Below are 2,921 nucleotides of genomic sequence, written 5' to 3' on the forward strand. Positions count from 1 at the left end.
GTGTGTGTGTGTGTGTGTGTGTGTGTGTGTGTGTGTGTGTGTGTGTGTGTGTGTGTGTGTGTGCGTGTGTGTGTGTGTGTTAGTGACCTCCCCAAGTAGAGGGTGAGTAACCTAGGTAAGTCAAAAGTTACCTGGTGTAACACGTAAGATCACTTAAAATTTCCCTTTCACTATTTTCTTTTTGCTTTGTATTATTGAGAGTATGATATAGAGCTAAAACAATGTTTTGCCTAGATGTTTATGAACGTATTCCATTAACTTTTAGCAAGTCATCGTCTAAGGTGTTGAAACCAAATTAATTGAGAGTTTTGAGTGTAGTAGTGTCTGGCAACTGGTTTAGGACTGGGTGGTGTCCAGGGTCACTAACCTATATATACTCAGCAGATGGTGTTGCTGCCTCAGTCTTGGGTCATCCTCTCCAGCCATCAGTGCCAACATCGTCAGGTACGCAGCCACGCAAACTTTCCCTTTTATGTTCCTCAACAAGGATAAACAGCGTGCTGTTTCCAACTGTCTTACCCATTTCAATGTCTAACCCGCTGCCAGACGTTACTTTCCTGTAGAGAAATTTCCTTTTATTGATTTTGAAGTATTCGTATATAAGCTTATTTACATTTTGTTTAAGTAACATACATAAAATAAATAATATTCAAACTGTAGGTGGAATAACACTTACCGATACTAACGTCCTGTAATTCGGAAGGAAATGAAGATTGTAACTGATTACTTATTATGGAAAAATGAGAAGTTTAAGGTAATCAGTCCCTCAGTTTGGATGTTATGTATTTCTCTATCTTCTGCTTATATTTGTTCACTTCTTGGTGAACACAGAGCTAATGAACAATTGAAAGCATTTAACGAGACTTCAACGTTCATTTTCTTACGCATTGCAGTGCGTCAGTTTCTGCACGATCTAAACCACTTTCGTATAAGTTATAGTTCCCTTACATCAGAAAATTGGTAATAATCACTTACGAATTATCAACAGACAAATCAACATCTCTAGAAGGTATCTGAATAATGGTGTAAAAATTCTTGATCCAAGGAAACGGAACGACCTTTACACAAATAACTCATAAAGCAAACAGATATTTCAATGAACATAGATAGTTTCAGGCTAATTTTAAAGATAACTTCAAGATGAATTTTATTGTATTTGTTGTAGTATATTACCAATAACAATGAGACTACAATAAACATTATTATTTTAGGCCTAAACTAGTGATCAATGGTTATTATTTAACTAATGATAACTACAGCCGAATAGTTATTTATGTATATTGAACTTCTCATATTTAATTAAGCATATAAGTGTAATTAGTAAATAATAATTTTATTGTTAAGTCGTAATTTATTTATGATAAATACTAAACTAGTTAATGAGAGTCAACATTAGAGGCTCTATCCTCCGTCCTCTAATAACAACTACGTTTCTCAAAAGTCAGACAAAATGAAAAGATAAATTTTTCACTTAAATAATATATAACAAATGTTCAGTAAATATCTCATCAAACTTAATATAGGTTAAATCTAATATATGAGATTCTTGTTCATTATTATGTTAAAAATGTAAAGACTGACTTTTTCCAACCTTCAGTTTAATTAGATGATGCTTAGCTGTGACTCCGGGGTTGTGAGGTCAACCGGATGGTCAGTATATCACTATCATCACCAGTGTCGTCATCAGTATCATCGTCAGTATCATCATCAGTGTCATCATCAGTATCATCGTCAGTATCATCGTCATTGTCATCATCAGTATCATCATCAGTGTCATCAATTTGTATCTCTTACATTTCAGTATGAGTCGCATCACAGTCGCCGCCGCTCTTGTAGTAATTGTTTGCTTCCTGCAACTATCAGAAGCCAACCCTCAACATGGCTTCCCTGGCAGCAGATACCCGGGTAGTGGTGGCTTTATTGGAAGACTTCCAGGAGGTGGAAGCATCGGGGGTAGATTTCCTGGCAGTGGAGGCATCATTGGTGGGGGCAGATTTCCAGGTGGTGGACACCATGGACATCATGGTCATCATGGACATCGCGGATAAACCCAAAGGAGACGTTGGTAGTCAAGGTGGTAAGAAAGTCTGTGGCTTTAAAGGATGGTATTGCGCTTCAAGAAACTATGCCAACTCATGACCTTTACTGAGTTTGGCAGAACAGACATTCAGTCGAGGATTCTTCACATCGGAGAACTTCCCTGACTTGGTCCTGATCAACAACCAACTGTTCACCAGCAATCCTGGTGCTGTAGTAGGTAACAAGAGCAGCACTGCTGCTGGTGTTCTTCCCAGCACAAATTCAGCTCAACTGACCAAGAATGAGCCACGACCCCCACCCAACTTATCTACATACGGGCGTTTGACAAATTTGCTTTTTAATAGACATAAGCAAAACAACAGTTTGAAAGAGAAAATGCAACAGCCCTAGAGGTCTACGAGAGCTTGAAGCTTAAGATTAACTTTTTTTTTATGTTTCATGAGTTTACATCAGGTTTTGCATTTTTTTGGTGATATACTGAATTTACAACAATAAATATTTATTTTCAATATATCATTTTTTTTAATGTACCTTCGTGTAAGCTCATTTCGCCCATTTGCAAATGGTTAAGCATTAATAAATTATAAGAACTTATAACCAAGTTCGAGAAATGTTTGAGGGACTTTTAATGATTCTAGAGAAAAGCGAGAAAGTGTGATACGAATTAATTTATTAAAATGATAAACTCCGTTTAGAGTAACGAGCGTAGGTAACCATAGCAACAACAGGAAATCAACTTTATTGTGTGATATCAGTAAAGCTTTAATATTATTTTCACTTCGAGAGAGTGTCACTGATATATTTTTCTTTTTATATGAGACAAGTAATGCGAAGAGACTTTTCCTATTGTTGTTTTGTTAGACATGTTAGGAGTGTGTGTG

General features: G+C 36.5%; 1 long non-coding RNA gene across 1 annotated transcript; it reads left to right on the plus strand.

Moving 5' to 3' along the window:
* The first annotated feature begins 342 nt into the window (after positions 1–342).
* LOC128699084 (uncharacterized) lies at positions 343–2,551 on the plus strand. The gene is made up of 2 exons (XR_011393482.1): positions 343–444; positions 1,802–2,551. It is a non-coding gene; the product is annotated as an uncharacterized lncRNA (long non-coding RNA).
* Positions 2,552–2,921: the final 370 nt, after the last annotated feature.

Source organism: Cherax quadricarinatus, chromosome 54 (assembly GCF_038502225.1).
Source record: "Cherax quadricarinatus isolate ZL_2023a chromosome 54, ASM3850222v1, whole genome shotgun sequence".
NCBI lineage: Eukaryota > Metazoa > Arthropoda > Malacostraca > Decapoda > Parastacidae > Cherax > Cherax quadricarinatus.